This window comes from Dermacentor albipictus, chromosome 2 (genome assembly GCF_038994185.2).
Source record: "Dermacentor albipictus isolate Rhodes 1998 colony chromosome 2, USDA_Dalb.pri_finalv2, whole genome shotgun sequence".
Lineage (NCBI taxonomy): Eukaryota > Metazoa > Arthropoda > Arachnida > Ixodida > Ixodidae > Dermacentor > Dermacentor albipictus.
Window position 1 is genome coordinate 11,370,929 of NC_091822.1, and position 11,212 is coordinate 11,382,140.

The window sequence follows — 11,212 nt, forward strand, 5'->3', positions numbered from 1 at the left end:
GACTTTCTCACTGCTGCTGCTAGTGTCCGGCACAACGCGTCGGGGGGTGGTTCAGAGCGCGTGTATGCATGGAAGGAGAAGAAAAGAGACGCGGCGAACTACTGTGTACCGCACCACGTCGAATGTGCACAATGCTTTCTGAGCTCCCGGGTCGTCGCCGATTTAGGCTCTTAACAGCCGCAATTATCCGTGACCCTCCGCAAGCGCTTGCCTTTTTCATCATCATCATGAGCCTGGCTATGCCCACTGCAGGGAAAAGGCCTCTTCCATACTTCTCAAACTACCAAGGTCATATGCTATTTGTGGCCATGTCCCTGCATACTTCTTAACCTCATCCGTGCACCTAACTTTCTGCCGCCCCCTGTTACACTTCCCTTCTATTGTAATCAGGTTCGTAGCCCTTAATGACCATCGGTTATCTTCCCCCCTCATTACATGCCCTCTTCATGCCCCATTTCTTTTTCTTGATTTCAACTAAAATATTCTATACCTCGTGTTTGTTCTCTCACCCAATCTGCTCTCTTCTTATCCCCTCACGGTTACACCCATCATTCTTCTTTCCATAGCTCGTTGCATCATCCTTAATTTAAGCAGAACCCTTTTCGTAAGCCTCCAGGTTTCTGCCCCGTAGCTGAGTACTGGCAAGACACAGCTGTTATACACTTTTCTCTTGAGGGACAATGGCAACTTGATGTTCATGATCTAAGAATGCCTGCCAAACGCACACCAGCCCATTCTTATTCTTCTGATTATTTCAGTCTCATGATTCGGATCTGCGGTCACAACCTGCCTTAAGTAAATATATTCCCTTACCACTTCCAGTGCCTCGCTACCTATCGTAAAGTGCTGTTCCCTTCCGAGACTGTTAAACATTACTTTAGTTTTCTGCAGATTAATTTTTAGACCCACCCTTCTGCTTTGTCTGTCCAGCATGCATTGCAATTGGTCCCCGGAGTTACTAAGCAAGGCAATATCATCAGCGAATCGCTAGTTGCTAGGGCATTCTCCATTTACTCTTATCCCCAATTCTACAAATCCAGGTCTCTGAATAACTCCTGTAAACACGCTGTGAATAGCATTGGAGAGATCGTATCTCCCTGCCTGACGCCCTTCTATATTGGGATTTTGTTGCTTTCTTTATGGAGGACTACGGTGACTGTGGAGCCGCTATAGATATCTTTCAGTATTTTTACATACGGCTCGTCCACACGCTGATTCCGTAATGCCTCCATGACTTCTGAGGTTTCGACTGAATCAAACACTATTCTCGTAATCAATGAAAGCTATATATAAGGGTTGGTTATATTCCGCACATTTCTCTATCACCTGATTGGTATTGTGCATATGGTCTATTGTTGAGTAACCTTTACGAAATCCTGCCTGGTGCTTTGGTTGACACAAGTCTAAGGTGTTCCTGATTCTATTTGCGATTACCTTACTAAATACTTTGTAGGCATTGGACAGGGGACTGATTGTTCTATAATTTTTCAAGTCTTTGGCGTCCCCTTTCTTATGGATTAAGATTATGTTGGCGTTCTTCCAGGATTCAGGTATGGTCGAGGTCATGAGGCATTGCGTATAGACAGGGTGGCCAGTTTTTCTAGAACAATCTGCCCACCATCCTTCAACAAACCTGCTGTTATCTGATCCTCCCCAGCTGCGTTCCCCCTTTGCATAGCTCCGTAGGCTTTCTTTACTTCCAGTGTTACTTGTGGTATGTCAAATTCCTCTAGACTATTCCCTCTTCCTTTATCGTCGTGGATGCCACTGTTATTGCATAAATCTCTATAGAACTCCTCAGCCACTTGAACTATTTTATCCATATTAGTAATGATATTGCCAGCTTTGTCTCTTAACGCATACATATGATTCTTGCATATTCCTAGTTTCGTCTTCACTGCCTCCGTTCCTGAGAGCATGCTCAATTCTATACATATTTACTTCATCATGTCAGCTATCTTACGCTTGTTGATTACCTTGTAAAAGTTCTGCCATTTCTATTCTAGCTGTAGGGTTAGAGGCTTTTATACATTGGCGTTTCTTATTCAGATCTTTCGTCTCCTGCGATAGCTTACCGGTATCCTGTCTAACGAAGTTACCACCGGCTTCTATTGCACAATCCTTAATGATGCTCGTAAGATTGTCGTTCATTGCTTCAACATTAAGGTGCTCTTCCTGAGTTAAAGCCGAATACCTGTTCTGTAGCTTGATCCGGAATTCTTCTATTTTCCCTCTTACTGCTAACTCATTGATCGGCTTCTTATGTACCAGATTATTCCGTTCCCTTCTCAGGTCTAGGCTAGTCCGAGATTTTACCATCGTATGGTCACTGTAGCGCACCTTGCCGAGCACGTCCACATCTTGTATGATGCCATGGTTAGTGCAGAGTATGAAGTCTATTTCATTTCTAGTCTCGCCATTCGGGCTCCTCCTCGTCCACTTTCGGTTATCCCGCTTGTGGGAGAAGGTATCCATTATTCGCAAATTATTCCGTTCTGCAGACTCTACTAATAACTGTCCCCTGCTATTCCTATAACCTATGCCATATTTCCCCACTGACTTGCCTCCAGAAGAGTGGACTGTTGGGCTAGTTGGTCTTCCATATTTGGAGTAGTAACTTGGCGCAAATAAAACCACGGAAACAACAAAGATGGACAAGGACAAGCGCTACTCGCAACTGTTTAATGGAAGAAAGGATAGTACATATATATATATATATATATATATATATATATATATATATATATATATATATATATATATATATATATATATATATATATATATATATATATATATATATATATCCTCTTGTCGCGCATGCGCCTACCAAGCAGAAGAGAAGCCGGTACATGCACATCAAAGGCGGTTGCGCAAGAAGTTAAATTCGGCATTTCGTAACGTGATAGAAAGCTCACTAGCCGCGTTTGCATGAATGCGACAGAATGCGCCAGTAGCGCATCACCTTTCCTCGCGCATCACGAGCAATGCGATGCGCCAGCGTTTACATGTATGCAGCGCATTGGTGCGATTGTGGCGCGCGCGGTGTCGCACATCGAAAGGCAGAGCCGCGCAAAGCATAAAGTGGCGACGGTGATTGGCCCGGACCTCAGGGAAATCACGAGCGCGTCAATACGGAACTGCACGGTAGTTGAAGCCGAGGAAGCGGCCGTAGCTCTAGCGGCAGTGGAGGGCTGTCGACTTGGCAAATCCCTAACGATTCTAAAAGACTCGCAAACAGCATGCCGGAATTACATGAATGGCAGGATCAGCCGCAAAGGGCTCAACATTCTCCGCTCTAACGGCCGACCCACAGACAAGCAAAGCAGACACGCGATAGTTTGGATACCGGGACACTCGGGTGTCGAGGGAAACGTGGAGGCAGATAGGATAGCTCGAGGGTACGCAACAAACCGGGCGTCCAAGAACACTGCCGCCATAGAGGACCCAGAACCGGTAGGCCAAACATACGCTGACACGCTAAACTACTTCAGGGGCGCCAGAATGAGATACCCGGCACCAGACAAACAACTCAACAGAGAAGAAGCCGTAATCTGGCGGCAACTACAAACGGGAACATACCCGAACTTATACACTCTAAACAAAATTTACCCTACCCAATATGAGAACACATGCCCCTGGTGCGAGGACAAGCCCACGCTATATCATATCACATGTGCCTGCCAAAAAGCAAAAGAAAAAATGGCTGTGGCTTAGGTAAGGTTAAGCCCAGGATGCGAAGCATACTAGCCTTTATTTTAGTTGTTGAACCACTGTTTAGCCTGGTGAACTGCTGTTGCTTGGCTATATTTGGTTCGGCTAGACGAAGAAACCACTGATGCAGGCGAGCGCACGAGCTGAGACCCGGCTATGTACCTACGCGGCCGCAAGCGAGCGCACGAGTTGAGCCTCCGCTTTTGCAGCTGTTATGACGTCATATGGTAACTACGCGGCCGCGCGCGGCGCAGCAAGGAAGAGCGTGGTTGTGCGGCTAGTATGCTTCGCATAATAGAAGCAACTTAATAACAAACATAGCAAACTTAAAAGAAAATAGACCCACATATGAGACGCGCAGCAATGAACAATGCCTCGTACCCTCAATGGTAGCTACGCGGCCGTGCGCGGCGCAGCAAGGAAGAGCGTGGTTGTGCGGCTAGTATGCTTCGCATAATAGCCATAATAGAAAACCCGAGTGCGGAACAGTGGGAGAGGATGCTTTCCAGCGACATCCTGAAAGTCCAGCAAGGGCTAGTAAGGCGTGCTCGCATGGCAGCTACCCTCAGTGGTGCGCTGGACTAGGGGCACCAACCCTGCAAATCAAGATGGAAGAAGCCATCTGAAGAAGCGCTAACTCCATATGTAAATAGAGCAAAATAAACGTTTTCCACCGCCACCACCACCACCAGCATCAGACGCTTCCGGCGCCGCACCGCAGCTCGGCGAGCGTCTGACGTAGAAGGTAAAGCAGCACTTTCAGGCGCGTTCGGCGCCACGCCACGCTGCAGCTCGGCGAGCGCAGCAGATGAGCAATTTCCCAGAATTCCTAATGCGATGCCATCGCGTTTACATGCATTGCGAAAGTCGACTTACTCGTCTCAATCCACCTCGGTCTGGCGCATTAATGTGACGCGATTTCCTAGCGCATTAGGCCCGTTTACATGGATGCGATACGCTAGAAAGTTGATGTGATGCGATGCGATGCGCCAGTTGTCGCATTCATGTAAACGCGGCTACTTACACATCTATCTCTATTCCTCTTGATAAAGAATGCCTCAAGAGCGAGCCTGGAAGAGGCGTTGCCGCTCCTGCCCAGAATAGTAGTCGCAGAAAATCGAGCGTCACACCCACACGCACTATAACATGAGCCACCAAATGTGCGCCCTTATCCTCTTTTTTCTTTAGTTTCTGCGCACGTTCCCTTCAACTGTCATTCACACAACGCTCGTTTTGACCAATGTAGGGCTGCCCGCAAGGGTGCAAGGGAATTGCATAAACAACCCCTCTGGAGCACTCAACAAAGGGCTTCTCATGCCTCGTGCGGCAGCCTCGCCTGCTCTCACAGCAAACTCGAGAACACAGCTTCGAAAGCTTGTTGGGCGCTGAAAAAACCAGAGGGATACCATGACGGTTAGCAACCTTTTTAACTGAGGCTTTTAGCGCACGAAAAGGGACGAGAGACAGAGGCAAGACGCGGACACGTCTTGCCTCTCGTCCCTTTTCGGGCGCTAAAAGCCTCAGTTACGGAATACCAACACGCCCTAACCTACGCTCTTTCAACCTTTTGAAGGTTGTGTGACACCTTATGTACGTAGGGAATAACCTCTGGTCTTACCTTCGGTCGTTTGACCTCTGCTCTCACCCTTCGTGCTCCAAGCTTCACTTTTTGCAGAAGAGCCTCTACAATAGCGTTGACGACCGTCAAAGGGAAACCAGCTGCCAAAAGGCGTCCAACCTGGTTTGTAAAACTAGACCGCATTTTGTGTACGCATGATTTCCGCAAAGCTGATTCCAAGCAAAGACTACCAACTGCTCGCTTCACCACTTTAGAGCGTGCGGAATCGTACGGCAGCAATTGCTTCATGGCTCGCGGTTGACAGGACCAGCAGACGTGGCCAGCTTCAAAAGACAGTTTTAAATCTAGGAACTGCAGGCCTGTGTCGTAAGGAAGTTCATGGGTAAAAACGAGCCCTTGGCCTTGGTTGTTAAAAGCTTCTAAAATAAAAGCAGGGGATGTAAAGTCACCCTTATTGTTTAAACGCACTAAAAATCATCAACATACCTAAAAACTTTTAAAACCTGTCCCTAATTAAAAACCTGCTCCAATTACCTATCAACAGAAGACAAAAAAATGTCGCACAAAATAGGAGCAACACAAGACCCTATACACACTAACCGGCGTTGCAAATATGGCTGCTCGTTGTAAAGAATAAAAGTCCCACTCAAATAAAACTCGAGCAATGCTAAAAAGCTGTCCGCTAAAAGGCCCGCTGAGTTCTATAAGTCGACCACGTCGTTGTATTCAATACATTCCCTTAAAAAACCAGAAGCATCCTGAGTTGAGTAGAATTGAGTAGAATAGATCTTCTACGTCAACGGAAAAACCATACTTAATGCCGTCACTACACTTAAAAAATTGTACAACCTTCGGAGAACTTTTCACACGGAAAGGGTCATCCACTTGTAGCGTCTTAAGCTTATTCAGAAGAAAAAGGCTCACGCAATGCTGCCACGCCCCGCGCTCGCTAACGATAGTTCTGAAAGGAATATCGAGCTTGTGCGTTTTCGCGGTGAAGAAAACAGTCGAACAGCTTTCTTTGCTGTTCTTCATACCTTTAGCGAGGGCGGTCAAGTTCAAACTTTTGCAGAACTCGATGAATTTTGACTTGACTCTAACGGCACTTTTACTAATAGGAACGAAATTCTTCTTCACGACTGCCTGCGCTTTTTCGTCAAACCGGCCTTTTGGTAACACACCAAACCCACCTTTCTTATCTGACTGCAAGAGCATAACTTCATTATGTTTGAAATACTTCACGACACCTTCTAAGCTCTCTTTAGCATGAACGTCTGAAGCCCTGCTTGAACACCTTGAGATGCACCTTCAGGCACTGGTCCTCTTGGCTACACCTTTCAGAAAGCACGGAGGGTGGAACGGCATACTTCGGACCTTTTCCCAGTAGCCTAGAAACGTCCTCGGGGAGCGATACTTGGTCTCAAACGACCACCGGTTTTAGTGATAGAAATAGCGATCTGAAAGGCATTAGAAAAGATGCTACTAAGCCTATCCGACTTTTTGGCTGCAGTCATATCAATGCAATTGCCTGGTATGTCTAAGGCAATAAAAAACAGCATACGAAATTCGGCCGCCGTATTTATGAAGTCAACTGTGTGTCAGACAGATCTTCCCTCTAACAGTGTGCATTTAGCACGACTTTCCACTTCACATCAGGTTGATTATCAATGCCGTTCTGATTCAGACTCTCTAGATAACCGAGATTTGGATGTGTACACTCACGTTTTTAAACGCACACAATCGCGTAACAACAAATTGCTTAATTGTCTTAACCATAAAACAAAAAGGTGTGGGAAAGAATCACTTAGGAGGACTTTCTGAGAGACAGTACTCTGGACCAAACAGCCGCGAGTGCTTGTCTACCGTCAAAATATCATGCCTAAGAATACTCCAGTGGAACTACCAATCAATACTTTCTGCAGCTACAGATTCATTGTATTTAATCTCCCAACAATCACCAGACGATATACTATTACAAGAAACTCGTTTTCCACTGACCAAGATTTTCATTTAAACAGCTACAAGCGCTTTCATTTATGTATACCTTACCGTGGTGGTGGATTAGCTTTTTCGTTTCATCTAAATTCCGTCATAAAGAAAAAATTCCACATCAAGCTCTGTCATCCACATCTGAAATCTTTATACTAAATATACCTATTTAGGGGTGCACCCTGCTTCCTATAAATAAATCCCATTTTCATGTGTGGGTACAAAACATACGCTCACTCGATGTCGCAGTGGCCTATTGCAAAAAGAGCATTGTTTACGGAAGATTTCAACTCGCATCATGTGTTGTGGGGCTTCCGCACTGACTCATCTGGAAAACGTTCATGAGACTAGACTAAAGTTAAAAGTTTTACATGCAAAAGTTGCCACTTTCCTGCCTTCGCCGTCGCGATCTCTCCTAGATTTGGCATTTGCTAGGTGTTTCCATCTTTTCTTAGGCTGTGGTCGATGCCGCCACTAGTAGTTATTACTGCCCGATTGCCATTGATGTTTACAACCACATGATTTCTTCAAATAAACATGCACACAATTTTGTGGACCATTGAAAATTTAAAAATAATTTACATTCAACTTTGTCTTCTATGACAGGCATAGAAAGATATATTGAAGTGATGGGCCATCGTGCAATATTGAAAGTTGCCATTAAAAAATCTGAACTTGTAGTATCATCAACAAAATGGAGCACTGATTTGCCATGGTGGAATAGTGATTGCGCACAAGAATATAGACGCCGAAAATCGGCATGGAAGAAACTTAATATTTAATCGGTGCTCTTTAATTGGAGTAAATATAGGTATGCTGCTATTTTTAAAGGAACCGTTTCTTTAGCGAAGGGTAATTATGATGAAACGCGCTAGAATATTTTTTATCGAAAAGTGGTATTAAAAAAAAACACTGTTTAGTTTTCTCCGCTCTCGCGAGGCCATTCCAGCACCCACAAATATAGACACAGTTGTTCTGTCATCACAAGAATTCTTACAATCATTAGATACAATTGCTGAAGGTTCAGAGCTGCGCTTTACAACTCATCCGTAGGTAAACTTTGTAGCGGCTCTGTCAGGGGCTGATTTCGTAGAGGTGAGTGAGCGAGTAAAAACTTTATTGAATATAAATAAAAAAAAATGGCTGTGGCTTAGGTAAGGTTAAGCCCAGGATGCGAAGCATACTAGCCTTTATTTTAGTTGTTGAACCACTGTTTAGCCTGGTAACTGCTATTGCTTGGCTATATTTGGTTCGGCTAGACGAAGAAACAACTCATGCGTTACTCTGCTTCGCCTTCAAGAGTGGAACGCGACAGCGTTCCCGTCGACCCGCCAAGGGGTGTAAGAGACTGGGCTAAGGCGCAGCGACTACGCGCCCCGCATTGGACGCGGTGAGCGTCGAGCAGCGCAGCGTTCGGCGCGGCAACAAAATGTGCGCCTGAGCAAGCGACGCACGCCTGAGCCTTAGAAACGGCTCGTTTCTAAGGCAACACCGCATTCACTAGAGGCGCTTTTGTACTGCTTTGAAGCATCGTACTCGTGGCTCAGTGGTAGCGTCTCCGTCTCACACTCCGGAGACCCTGGTTCGATTCCCACCCAGCCCATCTTGCAAGAGTTGAGCCAAAGGCACTTCTCCTCTGTCGTGACGTCACGGTGTCACGTGGTATTCAAGGCGACACCGCCGCGCCTGAGGAGCTGGGTTGAGCTCTCGTAATATGCTTCGCATAAAACATGAGGCACGATGCTTGGGGCTCCTATTCCAGGCCCCTACTGGCGCGACCGGCTCGCTGAGCTTGGTCCAGAAGAGCCAATTGGCTCTCCCGACCCTCGTCCACAAGCCATGCCCCCCACTGCCTATTCCTCATTAGTGTAATATGGGGATGTCCATCTGCGGAGGCCTCCTGGGGCACTCCCATGTGATGTGTTTTAGTGTGGGTGTGTCTATGCATTACGGGTACTCGTAAGTGAACCTCGTGGGGTGTATTTGTGTAAGTGGTGCAGGTTGAGGTATGTATTCGTCTGAATACGACGCCAGTTCGTCTCCTGTTGGCTGTTTAAATCGGAGTGAGGATGTTCAAAACGTCTCCGCACCTGCCTTTGCTGTAGGAGAATGTCACGAGAATTCGGTGGAAGGTCGTCGCTAGGCCATGCCGTTGCTCGGACGTTTAATCCTCGAGCAATATGGTCTGTCCTCGCGTTTCCTGCCTGCCCCTCGTGTGCTGGACACTATATGATAGTAGGGTGGCCCTCTAGTTGATTGCCTAAAATTTTGAGTATCGATTGGGGTGCCGTTCCATGTAGAAACAGGCGGCAAGCCGCTTGTGAGTCGGATAGTATGACAGCCGAATTGGTTTGGTGCCCGGCGTCCTGAATGACCAAGGCGATGCTGCAGCCTCTGCAGCATCGCCTTGTAATAACATCGCCTTGTTATTACATGTAGAGACTATGGTGGAGGTGTCTGAGCTGGTTCGACTGGCATCCGTATAATAAACTGCCGGTTCCATGCCAAAACGTTTGTGAAGAGTCTTTACCCTTGCTCTGCGTCGTCCGGGATGGTACTTGGGGTGCATGTATTTGAGAATTGGGGCCACCGCGATGTGCGATCGAACGTTGCGGTCTATCTGTGCCGTTTCCTCTGCGCAATACTGGGGTCTCAGGGGAAAGCCTAACCTCGCCAATACTTCCCTGCCCTGAGTTGAACAACCAAGTCGTTCTTTCTAAGCATATAACGTCGCGACTGCGTACTCGTCAAAAGTATTGTGCAGGCCCAGTCCCTCAAATCTCTCTGTGCTAGCGCATTCGGGAACATCAAGGGCGGCTTTGGAGGCTTTTCTTATTATTGTGTTTGCCTGCATGATCTCTTGATTTGTCAAGGTCTGATACGGAAGAGTGTATGTGATTTGGCTAATTACGAATGCGTGAACCAGGCTGATGGTCTCTCCCTCAGTTAGGCCGTCTCTGCTTCTTGCCACTCTCCATATCATTCTGGCCACGTTTCCTTTAGCTTTTGAAGGGTGCGGGATGTTCCAGCATTCTGCTGTATCCACATACCCAATATTCTGAGCATCTCCACTTCACGAATTGGCGCCCCATCAAGAGTCACAGTGATTGGCACCCAGTCCTTCTTTCTTGGGTATTTCGCACGCACCCGAATAAATTCCGATTTTTTGGGTGCGCATGCCATGTCCACCGCCCTAGCGTATTCCACGACTGCGTCTATACCTTTTTGAAGAGTTTCTTGCTTATCCCCATGGTGAGCCCAAAACGTGATGTCATCAGCTTATATCGCACAGCCGAGATTCGGGTGTTTATCTAGCTCCAGGGCTAGTTTTCTCATCCCCACATTAAATAGACGTGGAGAAAGTATAGATCCCTGAGAGGTGCCTCTGTCAGGACAGTTGAAGGTGTCAGACCTCGTGGAGCCTAATCCGATTGTGGCCGTGCGGTCACTGAGAAACGAGCGCACGTAGTTATAAGTTCGGGATCCGCAGTTCAGCGCTTCCAGTCCCTCCAGAATAGTGTGATGGGAGATGCTGTCGTATGCCTTTTTGATATTGTCACGTGGTAGTGACGGCGAAGAAAGAAGCAGTACGGTGGAATACAAAACTAGCTTTTATTGGGCGAACCTGTGCCCACAAAACAGGCTACACTTATAGCACAACGAAAACGGCGAACACAGTCGGCGATCGTCGAAAATCTGATCAGCGGGTCAAGCGCGTCGGCTTTTATAGATCAGTCGTCGAATGTTCCAGATAAAACGTTGGGACCCGCATGCCTTCTAAAATGTTCTACACCATTCGTGTCAAGCGATGAAATCAGATAACACAACGTTCGGCGACAACAGACAGCGGGTAGAAGCATCGATAACTTTCCAGAAACTTCGGATACATGCAGGCGCGTCCCGCGCTGTGCGATAACATTTGTTCGGCGG